The 18,619-nt window shown below is 43.5% G+C and overlaps 1 pseudogene; it reads left to right on the forward strand.

Moving 5' to 3' along the window:
• Nucleotides 1-1,924: 1,924 nt before the first annotated feature.
• LOC129015881 (small ribosomal subunit protein uS11-like) lies at nt 1,925-2,455 on the forward strand (annotated as a pseudogene).
• The last annotated feature ends 16,164 nt before the right edge of the window (nt 2,456-18,619 follow it).

The following is an 18,619-nucleotide window of genomic DNA, read 5'->3' on the forward strand; positions in this document are numbered from 1 at the left end:
TGAAACACTTTAAATTTGTACATAAATAAAACTAAACCGCAGTAGTCAACATAGGAAAGCCAACTATTGTGTTTTGTTTTTTCTGTTAAACACCTTGAAGACATCATTTCATTCATGTATTCTACAAATATTGGTTAAGCATCAACTATATGCCAGGCACCCTTTTACGTATTGAGGATACAGAAGTGAATACCTCAGGCAAGACCTCTGTCCTTATGGAACTTATGTGATAGGAGATGGTAAACCCATAAACAGATGGATCTGTTAATGATGACAACAATGAAGAAAATAAAATTGGGTAACTAGAGAAGGAAATTGACTAAAACAGGAGAAGGGGTCAACTTTAGCCTGGTCAGGCAAGAGGTGACATTTAAACTGAAGAGGAGACGTTTGACCTGACACCAGACGATAATAAGACGCTAATCTTACAAAGATCTAGGGGATATGGATTCTATGCAGGAGAGACACCCTGAGGTTGTAAGCAGCCTCAAAGCTTTAAAGAACAGAAAGAACGTCAATGCAGCTGCAAGATCATGGTGAAGAAGAGTCGGGAAATATGGTTGGAGAGAAGGGCATGGGCTAGATGATGAAGGGCCTGGCAGGCCAAGGTAAACAGCTTGGATATTATTTAAATGCAATGGGGACTGAGTGCAGTTGTTCATGCCTCTAGTCCCAGCACTTTGGGAGGCCAAGGCAGGAGGATCCCTTGAGACCGGGAGTTCAAGACCAGCCTGGGCAACATAGTGAGACCCTGTCTCTTAAAAAAAAAAAAAAAAAAAAAACAATGTTCTTTACTTAGCCAAGCATGGTGGTGCATGCCTGTGGTCCCAGATACTCAGGAGGCTTAGATGGGAGGATCACTTGAGCCCAGAAGTTCAAAGCTGCAGCGACCTGTGATTGCACCACTGCATTCCAGCCTGGGTGGCAGAACAAGACCCTGTCAATCAATCAATCAATCAATTGATGTGATGGGAAGTCATTGGAAGTTTTTGAGAAGATGGGATCTGATCTACATTACTAATCATTGCTATAAACACTGTATGAGCAATAGACTGATAATAAGGCACAAAGGAGGAAGCATAAAAACCATGGTAGTTGCCCCAGCAAAAGATAATAGAAGTTTGGACTTGAGTAGCCACAGTGGAAATTATTTCACTTACTCTTGACAGTGACCCATACAGTAAGTACCAGCCTGCTCATTTCACAGGTGAAAAAACTGAGAATGGGCATGGATTATGTATTAATAACACGATGAGTCACACAACTAGTGAGTAGCAGAGCCAAGATTCACTCAGGTCTGCAAGAACCAAAGCCCACACATCCTCTCTCATACCTCTCTGCCACCAAGTGGAGTCGAGAGCTGTTAGGAGGGTCACCAGAGTTCAGAGGCATGGATTCCCAGGCCCTCAAACCCAAGACTAGCAGCACTCTCCCTGAGGAAGGAAGGAATAGTATTTGGCAATAAAAAGGTGGATACATGTAATGCATGTCACATAACACAGTGAGCCTCAAAGATGCCTCGCTGGGGATCAGCCTTTCTCAAAAGAAGACATACTCCATGATCCCATTTACATTAAATTCTAAAAGAGGCAAAATTAATACACGGTGAAAGAAACCAGAACAGTGGTTAACTGGGGGAAGCGGAAGTTTTATACTTTAAGTATGATAATAATCAGTTTTGTCACATCATCACAAGGAAGCTTTTCTCAGTATCAATGCATAAATATACTTAAAAAACAAAAAACCAAGATCAGCGATGCAAGCATTGTTATATAAGGAAATTCTGAATGCTGAACACTGCCAGCCCCATGAACTGGAGATTTGCCATCTAAGACTTTTGCCAGTTCTAGGTCACCCTTATAAATGTGGAGCATTTGCAAACTGTCAGTCTTAAAAACCAGCAAGCGGAAGACGACGTGTAGAAATGGCACCTCGAAAGGAAAAGAAAAAGAAGGAAGAACAGGTCATCAGCCTTGGACCTCGGGTGGGTGTAGGAGAGAATGTATTTGGTGTCTGCCAAATTTTTGCATCCTTCACTGACACTTTGGTCCATGTCACTTTTGTCCATGGCTGGAAGATACAGCCTCCAGCTGCATCCATTTGCTGCAAAGGGCATGATTTGTGTTCTTTTAGATATTTCTCTAAAAGAAACCCTTTGCCGTGTTACTGGTGGGATGAAGGTGTAGGCAGACCCAGATGAATCCCCGCCATAAGCTGCCACGCTAGCCACCCAGGATGTGGCCCAGAGGTGCAAGGAGCTGGGCATCACTGCCCTACACATCAAACTCTGGGCCACAGGAGGAAACAGAAACAAGTCCCCTGGACCTGGGGCCCAGATGTCCCTCAGAGCCCCTTGCCTGCTCAGGTGTGAAGATCTGGCAGATTGAAGACGTCACTCCACTTTCCCTCTGACAGCACTCCCAGGAAGGGGGGTCACCGTGGTTGCCGTCTGTGAACACGGCTCCTCAAAATGTTTTCTGTTAATTAATTCCTTTGCTGTAAGAAAACAAAAAGCCAACCAATATGCCCTGAGCACTAATTATATGCCAGAGCCTCTTCTAAAAGCTTGACATGTTGAATTCACCAACAACCCTAAGAAACTGGTTCCAGGATTATTACCACTTTAGAAATGAGAACACTACAGCACTGAAGGACTGAGATCCTCTGATTGTTTGCTTATATCCCCAGTGAGACTGGAAACTCCTTGAGTCAGGTTCCATGTCCTGTGGCTTCATGGATCCTCGGGTGCCGTGATAATGCCAGCCACAGAGTAGGTACTCAAGAAGTGTGGCAAAAAATCAAAACCACAATGAAATATCAACTCACACCAAGCATAATGGCTATTACTAAAAAGTCAAAAAACACAGATGCCAGTGGGGCTGCAGAGAAAAGGGAACACTTAACCTCTGTTGATGAACATGTAAATTAGTTCAGCCCCTGTGGAAAGCAGCTTGGAGAGTTCTCAAGGAACTTAAAACAGAACAACCATTCAGCCCAGCAACCCTATTACTGAGTATATTCCCAAAGGAAAATAAATCATTCCACCAAACAGACACATGCACTCACATGGTCATCAAAGCACTATTCACAATAGCAAAGACAATACACAATAGCAATGAAATCAACCTAGGGGCCCATCCATGATGGGCTGGATAAAGAAAATGTGCACCATGGAATACTATGCAGCCATAAAAAAGAGCAAAGATCATGCCCTTTGCAGCAATATGGATGTAGGTGTAGGCAATTATCCTAAGCAAATTAACACAAGAACAGAAAACCAAATACCACATGTTTTGACTTATAAGTGGGAGCTAAATATTGAGTAGTCATGGACATAAACATGGGAACAATAGCCACTGCAGACCACTGGAGCAGGGAGAGCAGGAGGGGACAAGGTTTGAAAAACTAACTATTGGATACTGTGCTTAGTACCTGGGTTATGGATTCAATCACACACCAAACCTCAGCATCACACAATACACCAGGTTAAAAACAAACAAAGAAAACCTGCATATATACCCCCTGAATCTAAAATAAAAGTTGAAAAAAACATAAAAATGTGTAGCAAAAGAATGGACGCTGTGTTCTTAGTTCTCCCTCCTGCTCTCCCTTCTCTCTCTCTATCTCTCTCTCTCTCTCCCCGCCCCCACCACTTCAGTCTCATTGGCCAAGTGCCTTATATCACTACCCAATTTAATTCTAACAACAACCCTACGAAGTCCTTCTCTTTCTGCCTATTTTGTACATGAGAAACTGAGACTCTCAGAGGTTTCAAGTTTTAGAATTAATGTTTTGACTCAGGGATTTTCAACAACTATCTTACATGTTCAGCCCAAGGATGGGACTCCTCCTGAGAACCCTGGGTCTGGGGAAAACTTGCAAATGGAAACGAATAAATCCTGAGGTTGTCTCTAAAGGTGTAACTACAGGGCTCCATAAATGATATTAACAGCTGTGTCTTTATGGCTCTACTAAAGTCAAAAGTGATGCTGTTGATTAAAAATAAATAAATTAAAATAAATAAAGAAGAATGACTGCTCAACCATCTCCTGAAACCATGTTGTCCTGTGCCAAGTGTCAGCTTCAGGATAGATTTTGATGTGGGAAGAGTTAAGCCTTGAGTTATTATCAGAATTAGAGTGCTTTATTGGTTCACATCGTCCAATCTTCCCCAGCCATTATGGTTTTGCTGAAACATTAAACTACTTTAAACTTTCACTTTCCTCTTAAAACTAAATTAGTTTGGAGGAAATTGTATTTTCCGAGCTCCAGCACCAGCCTCAGGCAGAGGGAGTTACAGTACAGCGCACAGATAAACAACAATCACGGCCTAATTACTAAGTGGTAAGTGCAGTGTTTCTCAACTTACATTTGCTTTGGAGTTTCTGGGGTCGTGCAGGGAGGCAGCTCTGAAGCAGATTTCCCCAAGAAGCTTTGGGTATTTTTTTCTTTTTTACTTTTTAATTTAGTTTCAGGGGGTACACGTACAAGTTTGTTATCTGGGTATATTGTATGATGCTGAGGTTTGGGGTATGGCTGAACTCGTCACCCAGGTAATGAGCACAGATAGTACCCAACCTAGTTTGTCAGCATTTACCCCTTCCAACCCTCCCCGCTCTGGTAGTCCCCAGTGTCTGTCATTCTCATCTTTATGTCCATGTGCACCCAATGTTTACCTTCCACTTATAAGTGAGAGCATGTGGTATTTGATTTTCTGTTTCTGCATTGATTTGCTTGGGATAATGACCTCCGGCTGCATCCATGTTGCTGCAAAAGCCATGATTTCATTCTTTTTCATGGCTGCATGGTATTCCATGGTGTATATGCACCAAACTTTCTTTATTCAGCCCACCACTGATGGACCTCTAGGTTGATTCCACATCTTTGCTGTTGTGAATAATGCTGTGATGAACATACGAGAATATGTGTCTTTTTGGCAAGAATATATGTTGTCTTTTTGGCAAGATGATTTGTGATTCTGTGGGTATATATACCCAGTAATAGGATTCTTGAATCCAACAGGAGCTCTATTTTTAGTTCTTTGAGAAATCTCCAAACTGCCTTACACACCAGCCGAACTAATTTACATGCCCACCAGCAGTGTATGATTTGAGTTATTTATATGGTGGTCTTCTACATCTCTGGTTATAGAAAGGGGAAGGACAAAGAAATTTACAAAGCACCTAATACGTTTCTGCACTACTAGGTACTAAAGTATGTTATTTCATCCTCACTAGTAGTAACAGGAGATGCCCATGTTATAGAGAAGGACCCTTGAGGCTGGGTCTAACACATGCAGGCTGATCTACTGAGGTCCTGCTCCATGCTAGAAAATACGCTGGGCTCTTCTTTTACTATAACAGACATCCGTTTCTCTGTCTGCCCCGCCTGTCCATTCTTTGGGGAAATGCTCTATCTTTCATGTCAACCATACATACAATCCCCAAGAAAAGTCATGTGATTGAATCTGAGCCCATCATGGGACCTTAGTCATGTGATTAAAACTGAGCCAATTATAGGACGTCCAACAGTCATGTGATTAAAACTCAGCCAATCATAGGACCTCACCACTCTGGCCACAGTGATTGGTCTAGGAGGCAGGAACATGATAGAAGCCAACCCAATCATTCCTGTTCCTCAGGATTTTTCCACCTGGACTTGGAAGTAGGATTCTGCCCTCGCTGGTGAAAAACCTGGGAAAAGTCTAACTTTTACCTATTGGTGGCCATGGGGGCTAATGAAAGCCATTCTCAGAAAGACAAAATAAATGCTTGGCAGGAATATAGAAGAAAGCTGAGAGGTGGGAGGAGAAAGAGAACCTCTCTCTTTCTTGCTGTAGTTCCATCCTGTCCATAGCTGAGTTACTATGCCCATAACCCACCTACCACCTTTTGCCCTAGTTGAATCCAGTCAGGATGGCCATTTGCAAGCAAGAGTACCGATGACAATCTCATCACCATATCTAATTTATTGGGCACATACTGTATGCCAGGCACTAATCTAAGTGTTTCTCTTGTCTTGACTCATTAAATCCACATAATTTTTTTTTGAGGCAGTGTTGCTCTGTTGCCCAGGCTGGAGTGCAGTGGCGCCCAATCTCAGCTCACTGCAACCTCTGCCTCCTGGGCTCAAGCGATTCTCCTGCCTCAGCCTCCCCAGTAGCTGGGATTACAGGCAAGCGCCACCACGCCTGGCTAATTTTTGTATTTTTAGTAGAGACAGGGTTTTACCATGTTGGCCAGATGGTCTCAATCTCCTGACCTTGTGATCCGCCCGCCTCGGCCTCCCAAAGTTCTGGGATTACAGGCGTGAGCCACCGCTCCCGGCCAAATCCACACAATTGTATGAGGTGAGCACCAGTGATACTTCCATTTTACGTTTAAGTAAAGTGAGGCATGGAGATATTAAAGCGATTTGCACAGGGTCACAAACCCAGAGTTTCTTCAACTGGAAAATGTGGAATACATAGGTCTTTTCAAAATCAGTGCCTACTTACAAACATTGTGAGTTTCTTTGCAGGAAATATTGACAAAGTCTATACTGATCCGGTGCCTCCAGCAGCTTTACTCAAGCGTTCACCCTCCTCCAGCCTCTCACCCCATGACAGCCATAAAACCATTCTCAGAAATAGATTCCTCTCTGCTATGGGCTAAGGACCAAATATCCCATTTCACAGATGGGAAAAACAAGTATTAGAGTTTAAGTAAGAGTCTCAATGTGGTGGAGCTAGGATTCTCACCCAACTTCAGAGCTAACACTTTAAATATCTTCCCTCTATTCCTTCAAGATGAACTCATCTTGTTAGATTTGCTCAGATTCTGCACCAGTTCACAGCCCCGAGCTGATCTCTTTTTATTTCTGCAAATGAAAATATCTTTATTGTGTTTTTTTTTCTGCTGAATCTGAAGATGACACAGGCAGCCTGAATTATTCTCATCAGCAGTGCCCCAGCCCACAGAAGGTGAGGACTGAAACTTCCTGTTAGACAACTGTTTCGAACTTTCAGGGCTGATTGCCCCTGGCAGAAGCAGCCCCAAACCAACCAGAGTGTTTGATGCTGCAAGAGTGTGTCAAGACTGCCTAGCCATTTGCTAGTCCCTTTTAATTTTGAGAGTGAACAGGAGAGGCTGGCTGTGCAGAACAGAGGGGAAGGCAAAAAGACAAGGAGAGAGAAGGACAAGGTGAGATGAAATGGTGATTTTGCAAAGCAGCAGTCAAGAGTAAAACTGATACCATTATTGCTCATTCCCTCCCTGGGATCCTGATAAAACAGGACATTTGCGGTTGCTCGTGAAAATGAGGGTTTGGCCAGGGTGACCTTGTACACAAGCGTGTTTCGTTCACTGAAGAACCCAAAGCTCTTCCTGATCCAGGTACTGCAGTGGGCATGGTCTGAGAAGAGTCCCTCATGTCCCCATCAAAACCTTGTCTTACGAGTAGACTCTGAAAACTGACTATTTATGCATGTCTACAAGTGGCATCTTTGGAGTGGAAGGAGGTAGCATCATTATCAATTAACAGGATGGGCACAGTGGCACACACCTGTAATTCCAGCACTCTGGGAGACCGAGGCAGGCAGATCACTTGAGGTCAGGAGTTCGAGACCAGCCTGGCCAACATGATGAAACCCCATCTTTACTAAGAATACAAAAATTAGCTGAGTGTGGCGGTGGGCACCTGTAATCCCAGCACTCTAGAGGCTGAGGCAGGAGACTTGCTTGAGCCCAGATGGCAGAGGTTGCAGTGAGCTGAGATTGTGCAACTGCACTCCAGCCTGGACAACAAAGACAGACTCTATCTAATATATTATATAGATATATAAAAACATGTGGTCCTAGCATCACTGCAATATCAAAATTGAGTCTCTTTGCAGCAAATATTAACATTCTATACTACTCCAGTGCCCCTAGCAGCTTTACTCAAAGGCTAACCCTCCTCCAGCCTCCCACCCTACGAGTTCCATAAAACCATTCTCAGAAATAGATTCCTCTCTGCTCTGGGGTATGAGGGATATTTTTGGACAAGGGCTGTATTTGCTTTCTATTGATGCTATAACAAATTACTACAAACTTAGAGGTTTCTCAACTCAAATCTATGATGTTACAATTCTGGAATCTGAAACTGATCTCACTGGGCTGAAATCGAAATATTGGCAGGGTTGCGTTCCTTATGGAGGCTCTAGGGAATAATTTATTTCCTTGTCTTTTCTGCTTCTAGAGGTCACCTACACTCCTTGACTCAGGATCCCTTCCTCTCAAGAAGAGACCAAATCCTTCTCATGCTCTTGTCTCCTGGCTCCTTTTCTTTTCTCTCTTTCTCCTCCTCTTATAAGAACCCCTGTGATTACAACACTCACCTCAATAATCCAGGATAATCTTTCCATCTCAGTGTCAGCTGATTAGCAACCTTAATTCCATCTGCAACTTTAATCCCTCTTTGCCATGTAACCCAACATGTTCACAGATTCCAGGAACTAAGATATGGATATCTTTGGGGATGGGAGGGGTCATTATTCTGCCTACGATAATTATTCTGCTACCGTGGAGGTTTTAGCAGAATTCTTAGGAGCAAAATCAAAGCCCCTGCCCTGCTTGCCGGGACAGCAAGAAGATTCAAGCAGAGGTGTAGAAATTAACCTGGCAATGTCCTTCCCTCTCTTCAGTGCATTATCCCTTCCTTTTTCTTTTCTTTTTTTTTTTTTTTTTTTTTTTAAGACTCCATCTCGCTCTGTTCCCCAGGATTGAGTGCAGTGGCGCGATCTCGGCTCACTGCAAGCTCCACCTCCCGGGTTCACGCCATTCTCCTGCCTCAGCCTTCCAAGTAGCTGGGACTACAGGCGCCCGCCACCACGTCTGGCTAATTTTTTTATTTTTAGTAGAGACAGGGTTTCACCATGTTAGCCAGGATGGTCTCAATCTCCTGACCCCATGATCCACTCACCTCAGCCTCCCAATGTGCTGGGATTACAGGCGTGAGTCACTGCACCCAGCCTATCCCTTCCTTTTTCATTATCTAGAGAAATACTCATACATACACACTCATACATAGGTATTTGCTGAAGTGCCATTGGTACAACAGAACTACAGAAAACCAGTTAGCAATAATTATATAGATTTATTACTGCAAATATGGAAGAATCTCCAAAACAGCATTCCCTTTATAAAACAACAATAACACATACTTTTTATGCACACACAAACACCACACCCTCCACTGTCCAAGTAATGATACACACTTGCTTACATTGTTGAGTGTCCTCTGAGGCTACTGTGTGGCCATAGTATCAACACAGGTCATGGTTAGACCACCAAGATGTTGACTCAAAAGAAGCATGAGGGTCACACCAGGGGCCATCATGCCAGGCTGTGACTGCAGCGTCAATGTGTCCTCAACATGCAGGCACTGCTGGACAGCCCAAGCTGGCAGGAGGGTCTGAACAGGTTGGTGAAGACTCATGCTATACCCCCAGGGTGTCTGTCTTCTGGGTCATTCATTGGCTCTCAGGCTGTTCGTGGGAGGAATAGATTGGCCAAGCTAATGGGTTCAGCTCTTGGAGGTACATGGATGAGATGCCAGTGCAGACATCATTGCACTCTGAAGACCAGTGCATCTTGAGGCTGTGGGTGGGCTCTTCATGAGTGTTCAAACACCCTCTCAGTCAGCTTAAGCTCTGGCACAGAAACTTTCAAAGTCTCCAAACTGAAGGCATTAATTTTGTTTCTTTTCTTGGGTTGAATGTCACAGTTAAAGTCACTAAGAAGGCCTCCTTTCTGTTTCTTTCTATCCTTTGCATCTCTCTTTGCACTCTCCCTGTAACTCACCCCGACTTCCCTCCCTCCCTCTCTCTTCCTTTCTCTCCTCGTCAGTCCCAGGTCTCGAGCTCATGTTCCAGGCTCTGCCACACAATATCCTATAACAAAAATTCCACGTGGGTGCATGATTCACACCTGTCATCCCAACACTTTGGGAGGCTGAGGCGGGTGGATCACTTGAACTCAGGAGTTTCGGACCAGCCTGGGCAACATGATGAAACCCCGTCCCTACAAAAAATAAAAATAAAATTAGCTGGATATGGTGGCATGCACCTGCAGTCCCAGCTACTCAGGAGGCTGAGGCAGGAGGATTGCTTGAGCCCGAGAGGTCGAGGCTGCAGTGAGCTGTGATTGGGCCACTGCTCTCCAGCAGAGAGCAACAGAATAAGACCCTGTCTCAAAAAAAAAAAAAAATTTCTGCAGCCAAGTCAGCCTCAAACATAAAGGAAGCAGAGCCTACCCTTCCACATGCAAAATGCCAGTGCATTTGGTAGGAACCATCACTATTTTTAAGTAGGCTGCAATGTTACCAGTGACAAAATTCTGATTCTTCTCTAGAAAAGCAGAGATTGCCAGTTTCTCAACATCCCCATATGAGTGCCGTGTACCCGCTTATAGTTAGCAGTTTTATTGTTAACTTTCTCCATAAGGAAACTCACTCCAGACTGTTTGGGAAAGAAACTGGGAGAGAGGGGAAAAAATAATAATTGTGTATCCAACTCTTGTCAGTTGCAGATTTTTTTCTTCCCATTTTATGTATCTAGTCATCATCTTGCATATATAAAATTTAAGCACCACTGCATTGTTAGCATTTTGCAGAGAGAGATTTTCTAATACAGCACTACCAATTTACTTGGAAGAATGGCTGAAGTCTGTATTTACAGCTAATGGGCCCATGCTTGTTTATAATGCTCCCGGTGAGCCAAGTGACAGATGCCATTGGCTTTCCTTCACTCTTTTCCTCATCCGTGTAAGGTGCAGGCTTATTATAAATGTGCTTTTTCTGTGACAAGGACAAGAGCCACCAGTCTGAACCTCTTCTTAAGGAAGACAGCAATGGTATTGATGGGGTAAATGGATTGAACCTCCAGTGCTGGGTTTATATCCTAGATCCGTCACTTTTTATCTGCGTTACTTTGAGCAAATCACTTAACCCTCTTCAGCTCTGTTGCTGATGATTTCTTATGTGCAAGATGGAAATAACAATCCTATTTCTTCGGGTTGTTGTAAGGATGGCATGAAATATGGTATGCAGGTGCCCACAGCACGCACACTGGTCACGTACAGTACAATGGAACACGTATCCATTCTTCCCTTCCTTCTAGATCAACGCACAGGGCCTGGCAAATACTAGGTGCTCAATAAATGGTTGAAAGAGTATATAGGACTTTGGCAGGGGAAGGGGATAGGTGGACAAGATCAGCCTCCCTGCTTCTGGCCAATGGGAAAGTTCAGCGGAGGCCTCTGAACTGAGATTTTGAAAAGTCCCTCTCCTCTTTCCTGCTTGGTTGTTGATGGGCCTTCCCAGTTCATTTTACAATTTTAAGACTCCCAGAACAGATGGCTGGAGAGGTCGCTATGAGCCAGGACTCTCTTTAATGAAAGAACCCATGTCAAATTACCACCAGCAGTAAAAGATAATGTTGGATGACATAACTGGCTTGTCCAAGGGGCAGCTGCCTTCGGGCATGGCTAAATCCAGGAGTCAGTGACTGTTGTCCAAGCTCATTCTCTCTTAATTTTAGTTCTGTTTTCCCCTGAGTTCATTTCAAGGTGGCTGTCTTCATGAGGTGGGTCCTAGATTGGCAAAGATTAAGACAAGGATGGCAATGGGTCAAATGTGGCCCACTGCTCATTTTTGTAAATAAAGTTTTACTGGAATACAGTCACACCCATTCATTGAAGTATCTATATAGTCTATGGATACTTTTGCACTAGAGGCGGCAGCACTGAGTAGCTGCAACAGAGACTGAATGGCCCAAAAAGCCTAAAATATTTACCATCTGGCCCTTTACAGAAAAAAGTTTGCCAATCCCTGATCTAAGTGAAAGATCCCTACTTTTGCCATGTGTGGGTGTAAACTCTCAAAGGACATGTTTGGGACATGATTCTCTCCCTGAATCACTCTCTGGGGCCAGGGATGTAGAAATCTCTGACTGGCCAGGCTTCATCCTGGAACCATCTTTGTGGCTGGGATCTGGAACTGGGCAGGACACCTTGATGGAAAGCCCCACCGAGGCCACAGGGAATGGAAGAGCAGCACTTTCCCCGGGGAAAAGCAAAGCACTGTCACCACAGAAAAAGAGAGAAGAATTGCTAAAAAAATAGGGGAAGCCCATTACAAATGAATGAATGAATCGACATAGCTTGGGGTGACAGGCACAAATGACAGACTCCCTGATTTTCAAAGGCATCCCGTCCCGGAAAGTTCACCTCAAGTTTTGAGTCAACCAGCAGATGCTTATTTTCTGGAAGAAGGACTCACCCGGATTCCTAAGATCAAGAATTCCAGCACTGTTTCATTCTCACCACTGATGATTCAGCAGAGGAAAGAGAAAACAAAATAAAAAAAACTATTGATTCTTCAGTTCCAGATATTGCCAAGGGCGGAGGCTGAATTTTTCATACCTCTTAAGCCATAGCTATAATCTGAAGCTGGAAATGACCCTTCAGACACTGCCAAGATCCTCCCTTGGCTCTGGTTAAAGGGTTAGAGATGCTACCTCTTTCCCCAGTAGGGCTATGAAGATAACCCAAGTCCAAACAATTTAGACCAGGAATGGAAATACCTGGCAGGTGTCAGTCCTCCCTCCATGAGTGTGGAAGGCATAGCCCATCAATCATGGGGATTTTTCAACACAGCAGACATGCAGTCATTACTAGTTGATATTTATCTCTTTTGATTAGCCAGACCCCAGAGTCCTCATGTGGCCACAAAGAAGACCTTGCACTATCTTCCTCATTCTAAATACCTACCCCTTTGGGAGGATCGCTTGAGCTCATGAGTTCCAGACCAGCCTGGATGATATAGTGAAAGCCTGTCTCTACAGAAAAAAAAAAAGTGTTTTGAATTATCCAGGAGTGATGGGGCACACCTGTAGTCCCAGCTACTCAGGAGGATGAGGTGGAAGGATTGCTTGAGCCCAGGAGGTGGAGGGTGCAGTGAGCTGAGATGGCTCCACTGCACTCTGGCATGGGCAACAGAGTGAGACCCTGTCTCAAAAAAAGCAAAACAAAACAAAACAAAACAAAACAAAACCTGCCCAATACCTATTTTCCTCCATCAATTCCCAGACATAACAGTCCTTGTTTCAAAAATATTAAATGAGAAACCAAATGTCCATCAATGGATGAGTGGATTTAAAAAATGTTTTGTATGCATCTGCAATGGAATACTATTTAGCCTTAAAAATAAAGGAAAGTTGGGCCGGGCGCGGTGGCTCACGCCTGTAATCCCAGCACTTTGGGAGACCGAGGCAGGCGGATCACGAGATCAGGAGATTGGGACCATCCTGGCTAACATGGTGAAACCCCATCTCTACTAAAAATACAAAAAAAAAAAAAATAGCTGGGCATGGTTGCACACGCCTGTAGTCCCAGCTACTCAGGAGGCTGAGGCAGGGGAATTGCTTGAACCCAGGAGGCGAAAGTTGCAGTGAGCTGAGATCGCGCCACTGCACTCCAGCCTGGGCAACAGAGTGAGATTCCATCTCAAAAATAAAAATAAAAAATAAAATAAATAAATAAACGAAAGTCAGATACTTGCTACATGAATGAAACTTCCCAAGACATTATGCTAAATGAAGTAAGTCAGACACAAAAGGACAAATATTGTATAATTTGCTTATATGAGGTATCTAGAATAGTCAAATTCATGGAAACAGAAGGTAAAATAAAGGCTACCAGGGCCTGGGAAGAGAAAGAATGTTGAATGGGTGCAGAGTTTTAGATGGATGGTGGTGATGGTTGCACAACAATCTGAATGTGCTTAATGCCACTGAGCTGGACACTTAAAAGTGGTTAAAATGGCAAATTTGATGTTATGTATTTAACAAATATGTTTCCATTACCAGCGTGATGTTCAGGATCTTCACTGTTCCTGTCCATAATTCCAGCTTTATCCCTCTATTTTTGATATTTGCAATGCTCCTGCCACAGGTTCAATTCCCAAAACATAGTCCACGTTTGTCCATTTTTATCATCATCCCTTACTCAAGCTATTTCTGCAGCCTGTGGAGCAGCCTGTGGTGGTTACACATTCCTTTTTGCCCGGGTCTTATAACCCATTCCTCCTTTTTCTTTCCTTTGGGGACTCCTTTTCCACACCACATGACCTCAATACCCTGTGAATCTCACTCTAAACCCACCTTTCTTCTTTAATCCTCATTAAACTCCTTTGAGGCAGAATTCATCTCACTTTCCATGCTTTCCCGTAGCACTTTGCTTTATGAGCTCATCTGTTTGCTTTGTTCTAAGAAGGTTGTGTTTGTCTTTCTCCTCCACCCTTTCCCCTTGATAATACAGAATCACCCTGAGTTCAGATATGCATGGCTATGAGAAACACACACCATAATGCCCGTTCAGGAACAAATTCAGAACATTGTTCCCAGAGATTCTCGAGCATAAGCTCACCTAGAAGTCTCTTTCAAACTCAAGTTCTTGCCTCACCCCAGAGATCCCAGTTCAGTTTGTTCAGTGCAGGTGGTTCTTGGACCACCGTTTGAGAATCATTGACCTGGAACCTATGTCAAGGTAAGTTTTAAATTCCAGTCTGTGATAGTATCAGCCTGAGGCTGGGGTAAATAGCAATGAGTATTAAGGAGAAAGCTGCAGTATGTACCTAGATGTAATATTTCTTTAAATGTCACTGCATTTTTTATTTCATGACCAATCTATTTCTTACTTTGTTTCATGCAAATACTATTAAATATTGTCATTTCCGTAACTAGTTTTTCTCTTTTTTTTTTTTTTTTTTTTTAGGCACGGTCTCACTCTGTCACCCAGGCTGGAGTGTAATGGTGCTATCATGGCTTACTGCAACTTCTGCCTCCTGGGCTCAAGCAATCCTCCTACCTCACTCAACCTCCCAGTAGCTGGGATTACAGGCACAGGCCATGTCCATGCTAATTTTTGTATTTTTTGTAGAGACGGGGTTTCACCAAGTTGTCCAGGCTGGTCTCGAACTCCTGGCCTCAAGTAATCTGCCCACCTCAGCCTCCCAAAGTGCTGGGATTACAGACGTGAGCCACAATGCCTGGTCTTGTTTTTCTATAATAGCAGAATTGTGAAATTTTCCCTGATGTCGTCACTTTCTACTCAATTAGCCACACCTGGGCTACTTTAACCACCAACGTGATAAAACATGGGTAGGTACCACCATCCATATGAAGACGGCAACCTGATTTGTAGGCAAGGTGCATAGGAGGTAATACCCAGCCTCTATTCATGCGTTCAACTAATATCTACCCAGTACTGTGCCATGTCCCAGCACTGTGCCATGGAAATGTACCCTGAGAAGGTAGATAAATAAAAGATTGAATAATCTGCCAGTTAGAATAGCCAAGCTGATAATCTGGGAGGCTGAACCAAAAGCAGTTGATAAAGCAACTCTCCAGTAAGAGGTAAAGGAGGAGGAATGCCTCTAATCCAAGAATTCACCATGGTCATTCTTATTTCCCATTGCTTGCCTTCTCCAAACCTTTAATTTAGCAACCTCAAGGTCTCCTCTTTGACCATCCCTGTGCCAATCATAGCGACTCAGGGAGTGATACATGCAAATTCATCAGGTTCAAGTCATGTTTCATCCCTGGGGCTGAAAAGGGGAGGCTGGGTCAGTTCTCACCCAACCATAAAGACTAGGAGCCAGGGAGGGGCAGTTCCCCAAAGGAAAATGCTTTGGGATAATCAGAAGTTAGGGCTGTGTTTGTTAGTTTGGATAAAGAAGCTGTAATATTATATATATATATATATATATATATATATACACACATACACATACATATATACACACACATATATTCACACATATATATATATACATATATATATGATGGAATACTATTCAGTGAGTGGATAAAGAAACTGTGGTGTAGATATACAATGAAATATATAGATATATGATGAAATACTACTCAGTCCTAAAAAGGAATTAATTAATGGCATTTGCAGCAACCTGGATGAGATTGGAGACTATTATTCTAACTGAAGTAATTCAGGAATGGAAAACCAAACATCTTATGTCCTCACTCCTAAGTGGGAGCTAAGCTATGAGGATGCAAAGGCCTAAGAATGACACAATGGACTTTGGGGACTCAGAGGGAAAAAGTGGAAAGGCGGTGAGGGATAAAAGACTACAAATTGTGTGCAGGGTGTACTGCTCGGATGATGGGTGCACCAAAATCCCACAAATCACCACTAAATAACTTACCCATGTAACCAAACACCACCTGTTCCTCAATAACCTAAGGAAATAAAAAATTTAAGTTAAAAAAAAAGAAGTTAGGGCTAATGCCAGATGACCCCATCAGATTCCCCTTTTCAGAGTTCTCTGTACGTTAATAAATCCAGCTGTGTAAACTCATTTCTCCCAGGGATTATGACTCCATTGGGGTCCTTCCATCCCCATCCCTAGTCCTTGCCCATCAGCATTTCGGGGCTCTACATTCTGTCCCTGAAATAACGCCCACAGCTGGCATAACAGGATGAGGAATTAGGAACTGGCTGCTGGTAATGGAAGAGGCAGACAGTCTCTGCTTTTTCCCATCACAAACAAGCAACTATGAGAGAGGCTGTTAGAAAAGATGTGATCCCTGAAGATCTCCCATTTGTAGACTTTAAAATTTTCCACTGCACCCTGGTATGGCTATTCACTAATATTATTATTATCTTCCATTGAGATGAATGGGTGTACTGATTGCTCCTTTCCCACAAATCTCTCCATTGCCATACTCGCCTTTAAACAAATACCAACCTAAAGGCCAATGATTGACTTTCAATCATTGAGAGTCACAAATCACCACTAAAGAACTTACTTATGTAACCAAACACCACCTGTTCCCCAATAACCTAAGGAAATTTTTTTTAAAAATTTAAGTTAAAAAAATGAAGTTAGGGCTAATGCCAGATGATCCCAACAGATTCCCCTTTTCATAGGTCTCTCTACATTAATAAATCCAGCTGGGTAACCTCATTGCTCCCCAGGATTATGACTCCCAATGGGACCCATCCCTGGCTCCTAGTCTTTACGGTTGGGTGGGAACTGGCCCAGCCTCCCCTTTTCAGCCCCAGGGATGAAACATGGCTTGAACCTGATAAAATTTAGCATTTGTTTTGCCAAATGGATAATGGAAGAGGACTGGAAATAAGGAAGAAGGTTGAAGTTCCACGAATGAGCTGCTTGTGCCAAGCTACCTGCCACCGTCCGGGGACCCTTTGCTTCTTATTTCTCTCTGTTGCCCTCCAAGATGCCTTCTTCTGCCTGCCCCACATCCACATATTCTTATTTCTGGAGCCACACCACTGGTTCCATAGTTTGGGGTAGAGAGAGAGAGAAATCTCTGAAATAAAGCATGGCACAGTGAACACAAAAGGCCTATGGGGCCAAACACACAAGCCCATGCCCTAGTCCTGCCCTTCCTTAGCTGGCTGCCCTTGAGCTGTTACCAATCAGTCCTTCAAAGCAGCTTTGGTTGGTTGGTTGTTTTTTCAACTTTTATTTTAGGCTCAAGGAGAACATGTGCAGGTTTGTTATATGAGTAAATTGTGTGTCACAGAGGTTTGGTGTACTGGTTATTTTGTCACCCAGGTAACAAACATAGTACTTCATAGGCAGTTTTTTGATCCTCACCCTCCTCCCACCCTCCACCCTCAAGTGGGCCTGGTATCTGTTGTTTCCTTCTTTGTGCCCACATGTACTCAATGTCTAGCTCCCTCTTTTAAGTGAGAACATGCAGTATTTGGTTTTCTGTTCCTGTGTTAGTTTGCTTAGGAAAATGGCCTCCAGTTCCATCCATGTTGCTGCAAAGGACAGAGTCTCATTCTTTTTTATAGAACAGACTCAGTTTTATGGACATAAATGAAGACGATCCAAATATGAACAAGCAAAGGCTATTTTTTGGAGCTTGCTGTAGCAATGGAGTCAGCCACCGTTACTTGCATTTGACAGACTCAAAAGCAGACAGAGGAGTAGGAAAGTATCACCGTGGAGAAAAGGGGTGGCTTCAGGTCTGCCTGATTGGAGGCTGTCAATACTGAGAAGTGGTAGGGGAATAATTAGAAGTGGTCATCTTATGTGATTGGTTAGAGGGCATATTTGGCTTTCTCTGGTTGATCTTAAGTTGGAAACAGGAACAAAACTTAAGAAAGCTGTCAGTTTGTTGACCAAGTTCTGACGTTGACCATATTGGGCTGATTTCTGCAGAGGTTGTGCTTTGATTCCTTGGCTGGTGGCTGCAGAGGGGCTGGGTCACAGTTCTGTTGTCATATATGGTCTGGCCATCGTTAATTTGTATATTCAGTCCCTCCATTTCCTCCCTGGTAAAATGGGGATGAAATTAGTCTTTAACTCATCGGACTGCAGGGAGAATAATAAGGCATGGTTTAAAAACCACTTGGCCTCATATCTACTATTCATTCATGCATTCGACAAATGTTTTTTCAAGCACATCTTCTTGGTGATGGCAATACTATGAAAAGCAACCAAGTGGACAGACACGGAGGCTCACACTTGTAATCCCAGCACTTTAGGAGGCCAAGGTGGGTGGATCACTTAAGGTCGGGAGTTCAAGACCAGCCTGGCCAACATGGTG

The sequence above is a fragment of the Pongo pygmaeus genome, chromosome 18 (genome assembly GCF_028885625.2).
Source record: "Pongo pygmaeus isolate AG05252 chromosome 18, NHGRI_mPonPyg2-v2.0_pri, whole genome shotgun sequence".
Lineage (NCBI taxonomy): Eukaryota > Metazoa > Chordata > Mammalia > Primates > Hominidae > Pongo > Pongo pygmaeus.